This window comes from Rhipicephalus microplus, unplaced genomic scaffold (assembly GCF_043290135.1).
Source record: "Rhipicephalus microplus isolate Deutch F79 unplaced genomic scaffold, USDA_Rmic scaffold_75, whole genome shotgun sequence".
Classification (NCBI taxonomy): domain Eukaryota; kingdom Metazoa; phylum Arthropoda; class Arachnida; order Ixodida; family Ixodidae; genus Rhipicephalus; species Rhipicephalus microplus.
In genome coordinates, this window is record NW_027464648.1 from 593764 (window position 1) to 614580 (window position 20817).

At 41.9% G+C, this 20817-nt stretch overlaps 1 long non-coding RNA gene across 1 annotated transcript; it reads right to left on the minus strand.

Annotated features, from left to right (window-relative positions):
• Positions 1-16518: 16518 nt before the first annotated feature.
• Positions 16519-20817, minus strand: LOC142790177 (uncharacterized). Its single transcript, XR_012889393.1, has 3 exons — positions 20695-20817; positions 19960-20081; positions 16519-16604 (listed from the first exon to the last, which is right to left on the minus strand). It is a non-coding gene; the product is annotated as an uncharacterized LOC142790177 (long non-coding RNA).

Below are 20817 nucleotides of genomic sequence, written 5' to 3' on the forward strand. Positions count from 1 at the left end.
GCTCATCGGTGGATGGCGCTCTTTTGGCCGTTATCAGTGTCAGTCTGTTGCTGCAATCTGACTTTCCACTTACCGGCCACAAGTTCAGCCAAATACACAGTTTCATCAGATCATCCAGTTTTCTCCCTTTCGTTATCCTCACTACCACGCTCAATGCTTTAATTGAAGCGGATTGGCGGTAAAAAAGGAAGGGAGATAAAATGAGAAAAGCACACAAGAAATTCGTGTGAGCTTAACCATCACTGAGAAATTCTATAGCACTGAATGCAGTCCCTAAGCATGTATTCCTTGCTACGCGATAGTGGCACAAATGCGTATTAAGGAAGACTGCCAACACAAATATGTCCATGTTCTTTCTTTGTTTTTGTCTCTGTGTCGGCAATTTTTTACAGTTTACTTTTTTTTGCTTCACGTACTTTACAACAAGGGCTGATTTTTATGCGCAATTCATTTTGCAAGTTGAATTTTAGGTAACTTATCTGTTGCCCCATACATATCTCATACGCTGGGAGCACCCGAATCGTAAATATATGCCCAGAAATTACTGGTCAATTTAACGCATGTTCCTTTTGAAATATTCATTTGAGTGGCAGGCGTCTTTGTGGTGTGACATCCTGCACACACTCCGAGCTATGTGCACGCTACTGAATAGACGTTTTCGTAAGATCCCTCTTTTTTCCCGGAATCTCCATTTCATGGCATCTGTCATCTTGTTTAGCTCGGCACACCATGGAGGTCTCGAAGTTTTAGTGGGTGACTACACACGTGAATTGCGGTAACAGCGGCTGCATTTAATTGAGAATGAAAAGCTTTCTGCCCGCATGCTTATATTTTGGTTCCCATTCAAGAATAGCTGACAGTCAATCTTTTCGCAGCCCTTCACTACGGTGTCCTTCATTAATATATTGTGATTTTGATATGCAAATTCTCAACACTGATTGTAAGGAACAATCTGTTTTGGCTTGCCGGATATATTTCGCATTTCGTGCCCGATTTTCTTGGTTGTGGCCAGCCATGCATTCCTTTTTTTCATTTTCACAGGGCCAGTGAGAGGTTTCAGGGTTTGTTCAATTTTTACAGAAAATACGTGCGTTAGGTGTTTCGCAAACGAAACAGAAAATGCTCTAGCTATAGCCACATAGAACTACCTTGAAAGAAACTACATGCCCCCCAAAAAAAAAGAATGGCTTCTAACGGTTTGTCCCAGTTGCCGAGTTTCATCAGAAGGCTGATCATGGAGGAGTACTGCCTAAGCAAATGCATTTTTAGCAGAGACTTCACGTCACATAACTACTTGAGAGATAAGGGGACTAATAAATCGATCGCTAGAATTGTGGCTCATTGGTAAAAGGGAGATATCATTAGTCACTGGCTCATATAAATGGTATTTCAGCGAACATATCACGCAACTGGCATAATCATCATCATCATCATCGATGCTTCACAGGTCTAGAGAGGTCACTCTTGCACCTTTTGCTGTGACTGTGGCACGTGTTTCGCGCAGACTTGATGTTTTTTTTTTTGTATAGCGAGAGCAGTTATTAGATCAAAGCAATGGTCGCGTGCGCCGTAGTTGTCTATTGTAATCTTTATCGCGCAAAATGAGAGAAAAAAACCTACATGACAACACTAAGGACACAAGAGTATTCGAAGCCGGGTCTCCTGCGTGCTAGCCCGGTATTCATAAATCTACGCCATTGCTTTAGCCCTGTAATGCCAGCGAACAGTTAAGCCTTCGGCGAAATTGCGAGAAAACGCTGGCGATTTTTACTCTCCTTGTACAGCTCCTTTCATAAAAAATATGAATGAAATTTTGTTTAAGGGAATTCATAATAATAATATTTTGCAAATAATTACTACCGTACAATATGCAAGTTGCTGTATCTTCTTCCTAACATGTCAAACCTGCAATAGGTGCTCATCTTGAAACATATAGTAACTTTTAGCAGCTTTATTGAGGTATTATATTCAATGAATCAAGTACGATACCGTGGGCATTGCAGGGTTTGGCTCCGTAGAAAACTGGCCTTAGGGAGGCTTGATATCGGGAAAGTTATCACGTCAGTATGAGTAATGAGTCATTTTAGACAGCCAAAGAAACAACCAGGATCATCACACAACGCAATTTGTGCAATTAATAGGCAATCGATTGCTCTGATCCATTACAGAAACTTCAGAAATAATTCTTCATTTTCGTGATCCAGAACATAAAGAATGCACAAAATCTCTTGCAAGTATGTAGCGCGTACCACGCATCTCCAAAAATTGATGAAGTATGACATGGTAAATGCCTCCTTACTACACAAAATTATGATTTACGACGTAGTGGGTACCCTTCAAGCACGCTTGTTATATTACCCAAATAATATTACCCAAAGAGTATCTAAACTTCTACAAACACAGGTTTTTTCAGGCACCTTCACCACTGTGTGCATTCTGTGGTGAGCTGTAAACAATAAATCATTTCTTTTTGACTTGCAGGTGGTTTAACACAACACACAAAATTCTTTTATGAATACCTTTTCGTGGTATTGGTATGGATTTATCTGTGCCTGTGATTTTCTACTTTCGAGCTTCGATTTTTTGCTTTTCCAGTGCGACACTATGCGCGGCCGTCCGGTACTTTAATATTAGAACTAATAGGCTGACTTAATCTGTATTATTACCATAACCTGTGTACAACAATATATATATATATATATATATATATATATATATATATATATATATATATATATATATATATATATATATATATATATTTGTATGTATTGGATCAAGCATTAGAAATTTCTAGGTCATCGATAATCTTTTTATTATATAATCTTCATTATTCTAAAACTGTACAAAATTTTATGAAACCACTCAGTTCTATGCCAATCTCCAGTCCACAGTGGGTATGTGCCACGGACAATAGGTGAATAAGAACAAGAATTTAGAGGAGCAGTGACACAAAGTTTCAAACCCGAAATGTGGCGTTCACTAGAATGCTTAGTTTGTATAAGTTTTTTTTTTTTTTTTCAAAGTATGAATAGGGTCGGTTAAGTATCAGTTATTCTCTTTCGAGCTCAAAGAGCATCCAGATGCTCAACGGCTCATCGCCAGCCATTTAGCCGTCAAAATACTCAAAATCGACAGTGTTTTGAAGTGTTAAGCTAGCTCTTATAGGCCTAGCCTCAGGAGCTGAGTGTGCAATGAGCGAGCAACGACGACGTCGACAATTTCAGTGTTGTCATCATGGTGTCTACATGTGGTACCGTCTGGCGGTGACCCATGGCTTCACTTGCTTTGTTTTGCTTGGTTCGTGCAACGCGTTAGTGTCAATCTCTTCAAGCCTGCGTTTTTGTTGTGCCACGTCGATTGACTCGTCATGGAGTCGTGAGCGAAAATGTGAATATTTGAAGCTACGGCCATCGCGAATAACGCTCGCGCGGCGTCGGCATATCTCGGCAGTCCGCGTGGCCTAAGCGCGCGTCTCCTACTGCCTGGTCGCTGCTCGGTCAGACTTATAATTAAGGATCGCTGCTCAAAAGAGGATCGAACCGGAAATGATTCGCCCCGCCCCAAATCACCGCGATTTCGGCATCATTGCTTGTAGACACTAATGACGGCGGTGACCACAATGGGGTGGCGAAAACATGCCTATTGTGTGAACGCTCAGCAGACGAATTGTCCACTGAAATGCCCGTCACAATTTCGTGCGGCCTCGTGTTCAGACGGGGTGGGGCCGCAAGAGGTGACTGCTTAGCATCGGGCTGTGGTGGCTGGATATGCACCGCTTTTGGATTGGGTTTGATACTGGTTTTACTAGTCAATATAATATATATTATTTCGTCACTCTCTCGTAATATTTGTAACAAGTTGTTACTATGGCGTCGGTAACAACGCGTTTATGCAAAAAAAAAAAAAAAAGCGTCGTGCGTAAAGTTGATTTCACTGCTTCTTTAACAAACGCTCTTAAAAGTCGCTCTTCCAGCTTTCGTCGTGACTATGCTTCGCGTTCGGCGAAGGTGTAGCATTCTTTACTATTTATTTTTTCTTTCTATCTCTGAATTTGTTAATTAAGAGTAGACTTGTTGGAAGTTTATTTAAATTATATACAATTCTTATAAACACAATTTTTCGCATGGCACATTCATGATCGGAGGTCCTAAGGTAAAAACTGTTAGCATTCCCAAATTATATTGAGTTACAACTTTAATTTTGTTATCGTAAAATCGTAGGCTTCTAATGCATGTTCACGTGCTTTTACTTGTAAAGAGCTAGGGTTGTCAGAAACAAGTGTATTTTTTTTTCAGCATTTCGTACGAGTCTTTGGAAATTGATTTCGAATGACACAAAATGTTACAGGCTCCACTTCTACATAATACCGCGATTTTATCCCCAGTAAGTATTCTGTTTGAGCTTGAATGAATAGGTGTTTTATTGGTATGAATTTTAGCAGAGACTGTCAGCCAGGTGATCCATGTGAAGAGAACATATACGGTGAACTAGCGAAAAAAGCGCAAAAATTTGTATTGCGAAGTTTGTTGTAGTGCAGAGTGGTAGCATAAGCAACCATGCATTGCTTGAACTGTTTTGTTTAAACTGCTTTCTCCGTTGCCAACACCAAATACAGTAGTTTTGAGAGTAACACGCCCTCCCTGAAAAAGAAACTGGATTGGGCCGCACTCATCCTGTGTCATTGTTTTCTTTCGTCGCGTCGTTTTCACGTTGGTTTTAAATGTATGGTTGAACTGATATCATGAATAAAAAACAGAGAAATAATCACGTTATCTTTTTCATTGCTTGAAAATCTGAAGTGAACGATTGTTAATTAAATGCCAAAAAATGTGGATTTTGAAAGCGATAATACAAGTGTCGAAAGAAAAAGTAATTGCCGGTTTGCATGTGGTACTGCAGTTTTGGAAAAAGAAAAGTTTGCATATGAGCTTTTTATTGAACATTGGAAGAAAAACAACGAAAAGAGCTGGTCAATACATTTCGCCGTTGCAAGCACCCGATGCGAAAGGTCACGCTTCGTGACTTTCAACAAGAAATATTTCACAGGCGGAGAACTTTAGGTGAAAATTGCATTTATCAGTTGTATCTGTGAAATGAAAGATAGTTTCTTTTTGAGAGTTTCCTCGTAGATAGCCATCGAAGTTAGAAACATCCACGGCCACCTCAAGTTTTTTGTTCGGAAGCATTGAGGCTTCATAGGAATTTCTCGCGTCGCCTGTTTCTTTGCGTGAAAGCTGCTTTCGCGACATCAAACGGACGCGTATCATTCATTTGCCAAACTACTCTCATGACTTACAGTCGAGCACGTACTCTGAAATAATTTTTGTCAGTAGAAAAAAATGCTATCTTCATTCTGGACACAGATAGTGAAAAAACTTTGCGACAGAAGCATGCTTGCAACAATCAAATATATTTTATGAAAGCATGGCTTTTATTGTTCTATACCATGTCACAGTGTCTGTTTGAAAATTGCACTCTATTTCAACGAAACGGGAACAAATATAGGTGCAGCGTTCATGACAGTCTCCTAACCTCGAGAAGTGAATACTGAAAGCAGAAATCAAACAGCATTTATTATCGTGCGCTCAAAAGAGAAGCAAGAAATTGAAACAGTCGAGAGACTTAAACTCACAAAGTACAGAAAGGCGTCGTATTTCGCACACACCACCTAATATATGAAGGGGATATCTACAGACTAGTGGTGTTGCAGAAACTACTTATAAATAATTTAAGTCATTGCACATAATACTACTACTATTTTAACCTATAGCATGAAATTACTCGAACAAAGCAAGCACTTTGTTAATAATATGTTTCCAATTACATATCTTCAAACTTCTGCCTTTTGTTTATTGACATGCTTTTGTTTTGGTTTGAATTGTTTGTGAAACTTGTATTAGTACGTATATTTCTGTCACTTTCACACTGCCTCTCATGAGCGTCCTTCAATTTCAGGGTTTTGTCGGCGCTGACAGTTTTCTCTATACTTTCCAAACAACTTGAAATGGTCGTTACACGCTCTACAGATGAATCTGTTATGAGATCACAACTCGGCTCACGTGCAGTTGTCCGCTGCCGCCGCCGCTTCCTCCGCCACCACCGGTGTCAGTAAACACATCGCAAGAAATTGGAGGAAAAAATATCCTAGAAACAACGACACAGCTGGGCTCGACCCCGGTTCCACTGAGTGTCAACCGAGTATTCTACCACTGAGCCACGCCAGGGCTTGGGACCTGTTGGCAAACTTGCCTTGTAGGCAGGCCTAATGTCGGGAAAGAAATCGCAGTATTACGATCTACAAAGCGTTTAAAAAAAGCCAAAGAACAACCAGTCGTCGCACAATGCGGATAGCGCAACGAGTGGGTCATTTAATGCACCAACCCATTACAAAAACTTGTTTTTGTTCAGCTGCTAACTGTGGCGTATACCCACTTCAGGCACGATTTCCTTAAAAAACATTGTGACCGCCCCTTCCACAGCGTTTCCTTCCCATTTAAAGGAGTATGTGGTCAGACAATAATATTGTATGCTGTGATTTAGGTATCTTTGATTTGTTCTTATTTTATGAGTGCCGGGCAATTCAACTTGTTCCCACTGATTTAAACGTACTTTGGATTTCTAAACCCCCTACAACAATGCCCCTAGAGGGCGCTGTAGGTATAAGTATATAAACCCAAAAGTTGGTGGGATGAGGAAGTTAAGAGAGCCATAGCAAAACGTCAGGAAGCCTCTAGGGAACACAGACATGCTAAGCAGCGGGGTGAACCGACAGATGATGTTGAAAGAAAATGGGAAACCTTTCTAAGCTGTAGAAGGGATGCATCCCTTCTGATCAAAGAAAATATTAGAAGAAACGGAGCTCAGTGGCTGGCAGAAGTACATAAACAAGATAGAGAGGCAGCTGCGAAATTTTGGAACCATCTAAACTCCCTAACAAATGAGACGAGCCTAGAGCAGAGTTTTATAACTACAGCCCAAGGTGCTAGGCTAGAAGGGGACGAAGCTATTGAATATATGAGAACAAGGGTGACAGAAAAATTTCAACAAAGAAGTACGTTATGCACCACAATAGACAAGGACAAATCAAGTGGTGCAAAGGCTCCATTTTCACAACGAGAGTGGGAAAGGGCTGAGAAAAGGGTCCCTAGTAGTACATCAACAGGCCCAGATGGCATTCCAATAAGGCTGATAAAGACATTAGATCCGAAGACTAAGCAGGCTTTGAGAGAGGCAGTGAGCAAAATAATATTCGATGGTGAAGTTCCCGATGGATGGAAACTTAGCAGGATTAGCATGATCTATAAAGGAAAGGGGGACAACGCTGACATAAACAACTACCGTTCTATAACAGTGATATCAGTGGTGCTGGCGATGCAGATTATTGAAGAAGGACTGCAGGCATGATTAGAGGATGAGGGGGTGCTGGGGGAACTGCAGAATGGGTTTCGGAAACAGAGGAGGTTGGAAGACAATCTCTTCTCACTGACGCAGTGCATCGAAATAGCAAAAAAGGAACACAGGCCCCTGTGGCTAGCATTTTTGGATATCAAGAGAGCGTACGATAGCGTGGGTCAAGAGGAATTGTGTGGAATACTGGACACACTAGGCGTGGAACATGTAGTCACTTATCTTTTAAAGGGTATCTATAAAGGTAACAAGGTAGTTATAAAGTGGGAAAAACAGGTATCCAAGCCTGCACAGGTAAAACTGGGGCTTAGGCAGGGGTGCCCCCTGTCACCCTTATTATTCATGATGTACTTACAAGGATTAGAGGCAAAATTAGAGGGAAGTAGACTGGGCTTCAACCTCTCTTTAGTCAAACAAGGAAAACTTATTGATCAGGCACCACCAGCATTAATGTACGCAGATGATATAGTGCTAATGGCCAACAACAAGGAAGGTTTGCAGAGATTGATCGACATCTGCGGTAATGATATAGATAGGTTAGATTTTAGATTCAGTAAGGAAAAATCAGCAGTCATGATTTTCAATGACAACGAAGGTAGTGAGCTTAGAATACAGGAGGTCACGTTAGAGGTAACAGATAAATACAAATATCTGGGCGTGTGGATAATCAATGGGACCGAGTACCTGAGGGAACACGAAATATACGTGACGACTAAAGGTAACAGGAATGCAGCAGTGATGAAAAATAGAGCACTGTGGAATTACAATACGGATGACGTTGTGAGAGGAATATGGAGAGGGGTCATGGTTCCTGGGCTGACGTTCGGCAATGCGGTCTTGTGCATGAGACCAGAAGTTCAAGCAAGATTATAAATTAAGCAACGTGGAATAGGTAGGCTTGCTTTAGGAACTCACGGGAACACACCAAATCAGGGAGTACAAGGTGATATCGTATGGACATCATTTGAGGGCAGGGAAGCAAGCAGCAAGATAAAATTTGAGAAGCGATTGAGAGAAATGGGGGAGGAGCGTTGGGCTAGGAAGGTTTTCAGCTACTTGTACATGAAGAATGTCGATACAAAATGGAGGAAGCAAACCAGGAAGTTGGCTGGTAAATACTTAGAAAACAGCAGGTGGCCAAACCAAAAAGAACTATCGGTTAAGAAGAAAGTGAAGGAAACGGAGACTGATATGTGAAGAATGGGCATGATTAAGAAGTCCGCACTAGAGATCTATCGAACTTTTAAGCAGTAAATTGCCAAGGAAAGGTTCTATGATAATACTCGGGGTAGTTCTCTACTGTTTGAGGCCAGGACGGGAGTACTGCGAACCAAGACATATCGGGCCAAATACGAAGGGGTAGACACAGTATGCAGTGCGTGTGGAGAGGAAGAAGAAACTGCCGAACACTTGATAATGTTCTGTAAAGGGCTTCACCCTATAGTTCAGGTTGATGGCGCAGATTTTTTCAAAGCAATGGGGTTTAAGGACCGGGAGGGCAAAATAGACTTTAAACGGGTAGACTTAACTAGAAGGAGGTTGTTTGATTGGTGGCTAAAGTCAAAGCACGAGTGAAAATTAAACCCTTCACTGCAAAGTACGAATCCTCAAACTCACTTTTTAAAGAAAAAAAATAAATCTAATTTTTGGTTCATTGAGTATTACGGCTTGGTGGCGCTAGCCACCGCCTGATCTAAAGGGTACAGCCATATTTATCCATCCATCCATCCATCCCATATAAATAAAATAATTCCTCATCGTCGTCAGCCACAGCATGAACAAATAGCACAATATTGCTTGCAAGTGTTTAGCGAATACCACGCTTCCCAGAAAAATGACTAAAAATAGAATAGAGAGTGCTGGCTTACACTACCGTAAAAGTTTTGTTTTTAAAGCCGTAGTGGGTATCAAGCAAGTGTGCTTGCAACATTTAGCACTGTGGTAGTTGGGGCTAGTAGGTACGACATGACGATAGTTATAGCTCGAAAACAGAACGACGAAGTGTCTCTTTGTCGTCGTTCTGTTCTCGTGCTATAACTATCGTCAACAGGGAGTTTTAGAATAGCGCACCGCAAGCCCTTGCGGTGCAGTCGCTGCCACTGCGCATGTGTCGTAATACGAGTTGGTGTACCACACGCAAAACATCCGAAATTGCGTGTGGTGATGGCGTCCGCATGTGGCCCTTAAGCGCTGGTTTCGAGGCTATGGTGTCGCTGCCATCGTTCGTTGCGGATCGCAGTAGGGCAAACGCTATTCCAAAACTGATATGGCGCCCGCTACGCCCGCAACGCACGCAGCGCTTGCAAACGGTATTCTAAAGCTTCCTATTGCTTGCAGCAGTTACGCAATGAGCGTTTAGAAAAGGCTCTGAAAGGCCGCTATCTAGCTTTCACTGTGACTGTGCTGTGCCTTTCGCGCAGGCCTGGCGTTTTTTTTATTATTTGTTCTCCTTTCTTTCTGTTTCTTCAAGCGCTTTATAAACGTTCTTTGGTTAGAAAGAAGCAAAACAAACTTAAATCAGCGATCTGTCCAGGAACCTTTCTGTGTGTCCTCTCGAATATGGTATGAATCAGCTCGCCCAATTGTCTGTTTTTGCAAAGTTTGTATATATGCCTTGCTCTGAAAAAAAATCTCACCTAATTGTAGCTGACTTCTTGTCTGTGCGTGTACTCTCTTCGTCCGAAACGTTAACGCTGATAAAAAATTTATCAGTCCACTATCTCTTAAAAATTATGTTTAATTACATAGCATCTCAAACCCAAAGGTTGTTAGCATATATTATGTACAACAGATGTGGATTGACTGTGATGACAGGCAAACAAAAGATCAAAGCAAGCCATACTTTTGCGAAGTACAACGATTTTGTGAGTTTTTATGACAGCCGTTTAATTGTGCATCTGTGGACTGCACTGGTTATATTTAATACTTTATTTTTATGCCTCAAAATGGATGTTTTCCTTGTGCGAACGGCTAGTATACATACCTGCACCCGTCGACAGGAAATAAGATGAGACTATACAACAATCTTTTATTAACGCGATAGTGTGAAGGGTCATTTCTGTTCTCTGTGTTAGTGTCGGCATCGTAGCGGTCAGCGAACTATCATGTTGTTCTAGACTGAAAATTGAGAAAGATGCAAATGAAATGAATGTTAAAAGTTTTGAGCTCCAAGATAGAATTCAACTGTGCATATCCGCATGACAATCGGTGTTTCTACCATGGAGCCAGGGCATTGCTTAAAAAAAACACTATATAATTGTGATGTAGTGGAAGTAGTTTCCTCTAGGAATGTGTGCAAGAATATACAATACGTGAGGCGTGTAAAACATGTGAACTGCGCAAGGAGTGGATGGTCTAGAGCTGCCCGCCCATTGCTAAGTTTGAAGTGACCTAAGTGGACGTGGCACTTTACGAACAATTAGAGCATATTCCACCAATTAGCAAAAAATAATTATCACGTTAGTGCCACTTAGCAACTGCGCGTCCAGCAGACTTTCTGTAACATCTTGTCATGGTAAATGCCACTCGCAGAAGCATTTTTTTTTTGTTTCCGTCCTCTTAAAAGACAGTGCACACGGAGCTCAGGTACGCTAATACATCATGCTCTTGAATTGCGAACCTGCAGCGCCCTCCAAGTTTTACAGTTTTTGCTATGGTAATTCATGCACTACTGTGTTTATCTCACTCAGGTGTTCTTGCACTTTTCGCACCTCGACCCAATATAGTCATTTATTTAGTGGTGGTAGCAACAAAGGCACGCATTTCAAGAATTGTTTTCTTGTAGGAGTACACGAGTACATGGCACCATTTCGACTATAGTCATTGTGGAAATGGACACTTTTGACAAACTTAAGGGAACAATTACAATCAGTGCTTTTCAGCAATGATTGCATGGTCCGTAGGTAGTAATAATTGGCTGATCACGTATATTTGTTGTTTTGTGGCAACAATGCACGTGCATAGGCTGTCTAGGCTAGTGAGAGAGAGAGAAGTAAACGTTTATTTATTTATTTACTTTTACTTACATAATACTGCAGGCCCAGTGAAGGACCCAAGCAGGAGGGACGTATTTACAAAGCTCGTAATAAGGACAACATAAGATCAAGAACATGAGAAGCGCGAAGAATAAGGACATAACTCAAACAATGAATAAGAAAGAGCATTTAACACTTTAACAATACAGGTCAAGATACAATATGTTCAATTGAGTCTATACTATTCATGAATAATGCTGGTAATTGATTCCATTCGGTTACAGTGCGCGGGAAAAAGGAGAATTTGAAAATGTTAGTTCTAGCATTGAAGGGTGTAAGAGAGTCGGCATGCCGGTATCGTGTTCTGCGAGCGGTGAGTGGTTGGATGTATTGTTCTGGTCTCATTGACAATTTGTTATTTTTGAGAAGATAAAGAAATTTTAATCTTTGGATTTGAAGTCTTAGTTCTAAGGTTCGTATGTTATGGTCTCTCATGAGTTGGGTTGGGGAATCGCTTGAACGGTTGGGGAATCGCTTATTTTGAAACAGTGCCCCGAGCAATGCCTGGTGTCACCCTGAGGTGGGAGGGCTCCTCAGTCCAGGAACCCTGCCCCGCCGCGGTGGTCTAGTGGCTAAGGTACTCGGCTGCTGACCCGCAGGGCGCGGGTTCGAATCCCGGCTGCGGCGGCTGCATTTCCGATGGAGGCGGAAATGTTGTAGGCCCGTGTGCTCAGATTTGGGTGCACGTTAAAGAACCCCAGGTGGTCTAAATTTCCCGAGCCCTCCACTACGGCATCTCTCATAATCATATAGTGGTTTTAGGACGTTAAACCCCACATATCAATCAAGTCCAGGAACCCTCTGGCTTCTACTGCCCTCTTGGCCCTGGCGACGAGTTGTTGTTGCTCTTCCAGGTCGTCGAGGACGAGCTTCGCCTCCGACGTTTCGGTTAGGACTTCGTTCGTTCATCCTGCTTCGTTATCACTCGTGTGTTGTTGCAGATTACGTCTGGCACTAGGCTAGTGATAACAGGCTTTTGCTGTTGAGGTGGATTGCTGCATCTTACTTGCATGTCGCTGCAGCTCTTCAAATACCAAGTTTCTGTTAAACGTCGATTCTGGTATGACCTGGATGGGTGCGCATTTTAAGAGGTTCGCCTAATACTTTAGCTATTTTCACATCCTTTTAAAAAAACCTTTTAGAACAGCACACTGTATCAAAGCAGGGAGAATGAGTTATTGCTAATTGAGTTTTTGCGCCCAAAAGAACTCACCGCAATAGCACAAATAATAGCGGTATTCCTTATAGCAGACGAGCATCTTTCGATACGTGCATTTTCCTTCAAAGAACTTTAGACATGTCTCTGTTTTTGAACCTGTTGAAAAAAAAAATGTCTTGAAATTCGGACTGATGCTTTAAACGAAGGGTATTTAGGCAATTAGCCACTGCGTGCAATAGTAAAAGTTAGTGTCACGAGCACAATAATTTTCAAAATTCCGAAGATAACAGCAACAGTAAAGTTCGCTGTTGGTCTAAGTGGCGTTGGCTGAAACTGGTACCGACATTGCATATTTTAAGACAGCATTAGTTGGCCTGGGTAAACCATGCGAAGTTAAAGTGAAACTTGTTAAAATCACGATTTTACCTTTGCGAGGGGCTGGGAACGGCAAGTGAGGGGGAGGATGCCACATGTGATAATAAGGACGAAAGAAAGAAAGAGGGCAGAGCAAGGCGCAGCACAGTGAAAATTTGAGAAAGAAATAAAGATAAAGACAGGTACAAAAAGTTACACAGAGATATCATCAGTGAAAAAGAAACAATGGAGTAGAAAGGAAAAAAAGAATAAAACTGAAGAAGAATTAAGCATCACGTCGTCTAGCAACCAGATACGCCCCTACCGGGTGAAGTCGTGCTTATGCTACAGTGTCTAGAAATATACCAGTATAGTTCCAGAAACTGTACTTAGGCAGTAGCCAAGAGAGAGCTACTGCATAAAACGTTGCGCATAATCACCACTTCATAGCGCCCAGCCTTGCTGCGCACACGCTTGGGGCAAGCCGTGCGTATTGAATTAGGAGGTGTTCACCGACGGTGGAGTACAAGTGCCGATGGGCTCATGCTTTGCTGTGCCAAGCTTTGGGCAACTTAGTGCAAGCTTTCCGCCTTTCTTAAACACGAAATTGTTTTATACCAGGGTCCACCAGAGATTTCAGTCACACAATTACGTCACGGAAATGTGGTTTGCGGTGAAAAAAACTACAATCGATCAGGACACAATGAAAAAAAATTGCGTCAATAGGAGTCAAACGCGTGACTTTTCGGTCCGCGACAACAGAAGCTGGGCATGCTACGCACTGCGCCATGGCTGCCTTTTTTCACCGTAACAATTCTGTTGTAGTTACCAGGCGCACAATTGTCACCATAATTGTTGCATTGTCTGAATTTGTGAAAAGGGTACGCTTTTCCTTCGCTCGATCCGAGAGCTAGACAGTCATTTATGTACTTAGCAGAGCAACACTTCCCATGTTATGGGAAACAATGACCATCGTGCCTTCAGAACCAGTCATCATAAAATGCCACCTTTGTAACCTCGGTGAAAGATAAGACTACCATACCAGCCTGCCAACAAAATAGTACAAGCTATTGCAAACTGTCACCCAGAAATACGCATTCAAGCGACGCATTTAGGTGAGTTCCGCATCTTGTCGTCTCTTCTTCCGTCTTTGCCTGTACATTTGCGCTGTTTCTACATCCAAGCATGAACCCCCATCTAGCCAAACTTTAGGTTCTTGTACACTATAATGTTCCGCCACACAACCTTGTTAACAAGAACGCTCTTCATGCCGGGAGCACGAGGATTTTACTGACCAATTTTTTGCCCCGCCGCTGTGGTCTAGTGGGTAAGCTACTCGGCTGCTGACCTGCAGGTCGCGGGAGCGAATCCCAACTTCGGCGGCTGCATTTCTGGTAAAGGTGGAAATGTTGCAGGGCAGTGTGCTCAAATTTGGGGAGACCTCCACTACGGCCTCTCTCATAATCATATAATCGTTGTGGGACGATACATCTCACTTATCAACTATCAATGACCAATTTTCTTCCTAGATGAACGTCGATGAAAGACCAAAGAACAGCTGATAGAGAAAACCCACCATAAAAAAGTTTTACTTATTTCATTAACCAGAAAGTTAGGCGCATGACTTTGTGGTCAGCGCCAATAGGTTTTGCGCATCACCCACTGCATTACAGACCCTCACTCACGATCCTTTACAAACGCTTCCTGCCATATTAACATGTATTTTCATTCGCACCGGGTGGTGCCACTGTTCTCCAGAGGTGAAATACTGCATCATGACATCAACTAGCGCCGACAAAACGTTCTTCGGAGGCTTTCTAATATTTCCATTTCATTATATCACAATTACGTATATGTGAGTGTTTTGTTGCAGTGAGAGGTACGCCAGCGGGCTCTGGGGTGCATTTTCACAGTCATTGCTCAAGCTGAAAGTTCTGACATGGTTCTTCACGTGATGTGTGGTAGCTACAGCACCCCCACCTTGCCATTTCTCTCAACAAATAACACTCTATGCGAGCCCACGTTGAGTACTAAATGTCATTTGTTGCTGGGGTAATCAATGCGCGAAATTCGCCGCATGCACTGTCGGGGTTTGCGTTCATTACATAAGCTGCCATAATTGTTGAATATAGATCACTGACAGAAGTAGCACGGATGAAGATGTGCTGCAACTATCTGCACCAAACGCTGCTATCGACGCGGAATTCCAAAAAAAGCTGTAAGCAAGGTGTTATATTTCAGTATACAATGAGCATTGAAATACTTTGTGAAGATACGTGTACTTTCTATGACACACTGATTCCTATGACGGAGTGATCAATTTCACTGCAATAAAATGACACTTCAAGTGGGTTGGTACTTAATCAAGTGTAAAGTGCTGTGCACATAGGAAGGATGGACGAAAAGGGACCTATTATGTTTTTGCTAGTAGCTGTGCGGAGTATCATTACCTCCCCTTACCTTTTGATTGTAATTCGCAGCTCAATCATTTTGACTTCTTAGATTATGCTAGAACACACTAAAGACTGCTCGACAGTTTCGGGTAATATTAGTAAGTATTCGAAAACCACGTCTTAGCATAACGTCATTGGCCTCTCACAAGAATCACGTAGCGCTGTTGTTCAGATGCCGGCTTTCGTGAACACCACTTGTCTTCAAGCATTGCAATGTTTGCGCCCGCACGCTTTTTATACGACTTCATCGCTGCCGTATTTCAGCTGAAATAGAAATTCATACTTTAGCGTCACGTCCCCTATGTGTTATTTTATACTAGTATGTGTCAATTATAGGCTTCTTGCTCCGCGAGGCTACATCCGCCAATTATTGCTGTGCTTCGAATTCATAATAAGCCATATTCGGAAGGCTTTCCTATTTGGTTTCAAATTGATAGCGAAAAGTGCTTGTGCCAGCTTGCACTAGCATCACATTGCATGCCATATTGAAAGTGTGGTTTTCTTGTTCTTTGTTTGCTTTTTCCACGTCAGTGCGTCTTGCTTCTTTCTGCGTGCTTGTGTGTGTGCACGCGCCCGCGTGTGTGAGAGCAAGGGAGTGTGTGTGTTTGGGCGTGTGTGTGCGCGCGTATGTGCCTAAGCCTATGCGTGCTTGCATGCGCGCGGGTGTGGTTGTTGTGAAAACAACAACAATATTACTGCTGCAGTTATTCTCGCCGCAACCCCTTTGCACTGGTCGCGGCGAAGGAGGATAGTTTTTGCAATCGATGAAAAGGATCTCGTGCCATAACAAGCCTTGAACGAGGATTTACTGATGCTTTAAGGTAGACAAACACATCTTACGTAATCAAGAAGGGTCAACACATTATATTTCCAGCCACATATTGCAACTGTTTTTTAAACAGAGCTACGAATGGCACGTAATATTAAGGTTGTGCGTGAAGCCTAGAAAAGAGCCGAGAATTTGATTCATGATTTCAGTGTTTAGTGGTACAAAAGATTTGCCTAAAATTACAATGAGGAAAACAATATTCAAAATTATATGCTATTTCTGGTGACAAACTTGAAATTGTGGGAAAGATAGAACTTATAACAGTAAAGAGGTGCACTTACCAGTGCAGTAGCATGCAGTGATATTCTGAAAGCAGCAGAGCCTGTCTTTTTCTTGAGCATAAGAAATGTTGCACTGATGGCCACCTAGAATAAATACAAATTGTTGAATAAATTTAAGCACACCCTGGTGCATTAACTATTAATTTTCATGAACAATGTCGTTTTTTAAGGAAACTAATAGAACCAGCACAGTTTTTATTACCTAAATAAGCTAAAAAGACCTTAAAATAATGGCTTCAAGAAAATGGCTGACTTTGTGTTGGACTATTACGTTACGGCCAATGAAAAAACGTTCCGCCAATAAAAACTTTTTTTTTTGTGAAAGTCAGGTGTTTCAACGAGCCATACAATTCATATCTGGTAGTCCTAAACTGCAGCGAAAACTGTTATGAGAGCACGAAAACCGCGTGCGGCATCGTAGTTGTCCGCTGCCGCGACCAGTGGCCGTAACCACTATCACAAAAAATAAGATAAAAAATTGGCAGATTCCACGTATCTGGGAATCGACGTTATGCGAAGCATGCAGAGGGAAGGTGACCGTGTTGCAATTTGTTGTTGAGTTACACGTCATGAAATGACGCCAAATATATGTACAAATGTTGCACACAGAGACATATGTTGAAGAGTTGCACATGTTTCTATAACCAGTTGTTTGCACTTTCACAACGATGCCAACTTGAACATGCGTATTAGAAACACCAGTAGCTGACATGAAGCTGTGTGACTCGCTAGGATGCTGGCCCTGGACACTGCTACATAAATCAACTTCAGCGCATGGCAACTAACCGCAATTGTCGCTAACCCGTCGTGACGGCTACATCAAAGGAGTACATGTGTAATATTTATAAAATTGGGTAGGCAGCACCACAACCACTATTGACGTTTCACGAAGATTCGCGTCGATTTGAAAAGTAGTTCTGAGACCTAGCGTAGCTCTGTGGTAAAATGCTTCATTGCCCCGCAGGATGTTTGGGTTCATTTCCAGCAGAGACCCTGACATTTATTCTTTGCATTCGTCGGGTTGACGCCACCGATGTCAGTATTTCTTGACGTTCGCGCGTTAAAATTGATCATGTGTGTTCTCCTGGTACCTCAGCAGATATTAGGTGTCAATCACGTGTGGCACAGACCCGCATAACAGCGGCACATACCCTCCCGTGGGTATTTGCCACTCATTAACGGGAAGTGTTTGAAGACGTACGCGACGGTATTGTGACATTATTCATGTATTGACCACCGCGTTATATTCGTCAAACCTTTTACCCTCCCATGCTATTTTTCGTTCGCGCCACATTAAGGGAGTGAACGTGACAGCACCCAAACGTAAGTGGCTAGACAGATATATAAATAGATAGATACGCTCAAGGGCCCCGAAATTCGTTAAGAAATGCTTCGCATTTAAAACATGTTGAATACACGCACAAAGACACACTGGAACTCGATTGATTCATATGTGGGGTTTAACGTCCCAAAACCCTCATTTGATTATGAGAGACACCGTAGTGGAGGGCTCCGGAAATTTTGACCACCTGGGGTTCTTTAACGTGCACCCAAGTTTGAGCACACTGGCCTACAACATTTCCGCCTCCAACGGAAGTGCAGCTGCTGCAGCCGGGATTCGATCACCTGAACTGCGGATCAGCCGGACAGTACCTTAGCCACTAGACCACCACGGCAGGGTGACACACTGAAATTCAAATCTGGTTTTTCTGCGTGCCCTCTTAGTTTTCTACCACTGAGCCGCACCGATGCTCGGAACACCACTGCAAACTGGTCTTAGGCGAGCTTGATGTCGAGAAATTAATCGCGCTAATATGAGTAATGAAGCGCTTTACAACCACGAAGGAACAACAAGGCGCCACACTATCTGATCTGCGCAACGAGTGGGTCGTCGAATGTTCCTACCCATGATAATAGCTTCATGTAGTTCACCTACTAACTGTGGCGTATACTGTTGGGAATTCAGGGAGATTACAAAAGCTTCTGGCATATTTCCTCGTTGTCGCAAGCCACAGCATAAAAAAATTTCACCAAACATATTCCATGTGTGCAGCTGGTTTCACACTTCTCTGAAGAAGGACGAAGGATGGCATAGTTACTCCCTGCCTACTATACAGTGATGTACGGCGTAGAGGGTACCCTGCAACGTGATTGCAGCAGCCCTAAAGTTTTCTAAGTATACATTAGAGGGAACTCTGGCGGTAGCGTCTACGAAATCTTCAACGCATAGTGCTTCAGAAAGCATGGGACTTTATGGGTATGAGAGCGATTTGCCTAGTCTTCGTATTTTACGTTGGCTCTACGTTCGCGTGGCTTGAAGCTGCTTTGTCACGAAACAACAATGCGAAAATGTCCGGCACACACGCTTCACTACCTACACCTTTAGGGATCTTCATTTGGAACCAGTCTATGAGGTTCGAAACGGTTTGTTTTTCATTGGTAACAAAACCAAAATACAACAATAAACGAAGCCACAAGTGCGTTCACGGCCCGTAAGCATGAAGACTAGGCAATTTTATGTCATACCCATGATTCCCAGGGCCGCTTAACGATCACAGTGGCAGAGCCCCCTCTAGGTAATTTTAGGATTGTATAGAGCCGCAGCTATACCCAAAGATTGAAAAAAAAATGGCTCTGAGAAGTCGCTCTTCCAGCATTCGCTGTGACAGCTCTGCACGTTCCGTGAAGGTCTGGCTGTTTTTTCTTGAACTATTTGCTACCACCAAAAAATACATTTGATCGTCTGCATACATGATGAGAACTTCTGAAAATGCAAATGTTTTAAGCAAAAATTAAAAAGAATAAAAAATGAAAAAGATTGGTCACCGTAATATTTAAAGTAATGTAAGTTGCTTGATCAATGTTTGATTTAAAAATTTGCAACAAAATATGGTTTCTACACGTGTAAACTTCGAAAAGAATGGTGAAGTGGTTTATTCGACCTCGAGTAGGAACATTCCAATGCCTTTATGCCTGGCCGAAAATTGCCATCACTGACACCTTCGTGCTTCCTCCAATGTATAAATAAATTTTAGAATTTGGAACACGTTATCAAGTAGTGTAGTTGGGTATGTTCAGAACGAAGTTGGAGTGTACATAATCACTTGCATTGACACGCTTTTACAATATTGTGACTAGATAGTTTACCCGTATAGATATATGAAACAGATTTGATCAACTCTTTATTCCATAATAAGGAGATATATTAATTGTTGAGGTTTAACATCGCGAAACCACGATATCATTATGAAGACATCGCAGTGGAGAGCTGCAGAGATGTCAACCACCAGGAGTTAACATTCACCTAAATCTAAGTACATTTGCGTCGAGCAAATTCACTTTGTTAAAAATGTGAGCTTCACAGCCGGACTGTCAAGAAAGGCAATAAATATAATAAATGCATACAGATTAATACCTACCGATGGCATCATATACTCACCATGTGTGTAGTGTCTCCCGTATATGCAAACAAGCGACACCACAAGAATGCCGAGAATGTATATGGCAGTTGCTCTCATAGTGGCCTCTGATAAGCTTTCGAACATCAAAGTTGTTATGCCACTGCACATGAGGTCAGCATCAACAATATCATAGAGTTGCAATCTCTTCGTGAAAGTGAAAATTTCAGTGAGCACTCAGTGATCCAAATCTATATTCTGACATCTGCCTTTAACCTAGGATTCTATAATTTTAACTCTTTCAATAAAACACCATACAAGCGAAATCTTCGATGAACTTTCTAATATAATGGAAACATATATAACATTGTTACGAGGTCTGTATGAAGCAGTAGTTGGGTACACCCATTTTGACATTTGTCATAACAGCAACACACTGGTAAGGGTCCTCTGTTTTAAAATTTGAGAGTTTGGGTGGTTAAGAGCCTACCAAAGGTAAATGCTTTCAAAAATTCTGTGTGGTTTTATATTCATACAACTAGTATTACTCATGTATTATTTATTTATCACGTTGCAAGACAATTTGCTTGTTCATAGGTTATCTGTAATTTTTAATAAATGAGGAATTTAATCAACCCTTTGTCACTAGAATTGTCAGTGGTCTACCTAATCATGCTAATGCGCAGTGAGTCTACAAAAAAGCGGGCAAACAATTGCTGTATTAAAGAAAAGATATATATTTTAGGTTTGCAGAATATGCTGCATATATAACTTACTTTTCAGTGATTTCTCTGTCGCCACCCACTCAGTTCGTTCCCGAGAAAGAAATGGTTCCTTGCACAGCTGTTTTACTTATTGTTCGTAAGTGTCTACAGGTGCCTGTTGATAAGCTGAAAATC